Raw genomic sequence first — 365 nt, forward strand, 5'->3', positions numbered from 1 at the left:
AGTATTAACCTTTCTTTTGATCTGGGAACCAAGACCGACGATGTATTGGCATTGATGGAGGTATTTGAGAGGTTGATGCGGTCAAAGGGAGAATATAATAATACCATTGATGCGTTAGAGGAAGTCGTACTAAAGGTAGGAGAAGAGTATTTTACAATGTGGTGACTAAAATATGTAGAATTGCACTTAACCTAGACGAACTTGACTTGGCCAAGATCTTGGTTGATGGATAGATTGTGAAGCCAACTGCCCCCATTGTTGAAGATAATTAGTTTTTTGTAATTATCATGACTTGTGATGTAATCACCTCGATCTCGTTGGGATCAAGTAAGCACAATATCAAGAAGCAATATCAATCACTATGA

Source organism: Cicer arietinum, chromosome 6 (assembly GCF_000331145.2).
Source record: "Cicer arietinum cultivar CDC Frontier isolate Library 1 chromosome 6, Cicar.CDCFrontier_v2.0, whole genome shotgun sequence".
In the NCBI taxonomy this organism is placed as follows: Eukaryota; Viridiplantae; Streptophyta; class Magnoliopsida; order Fabales; family Fabaceae; genus Cicer; species Cicer arietinum.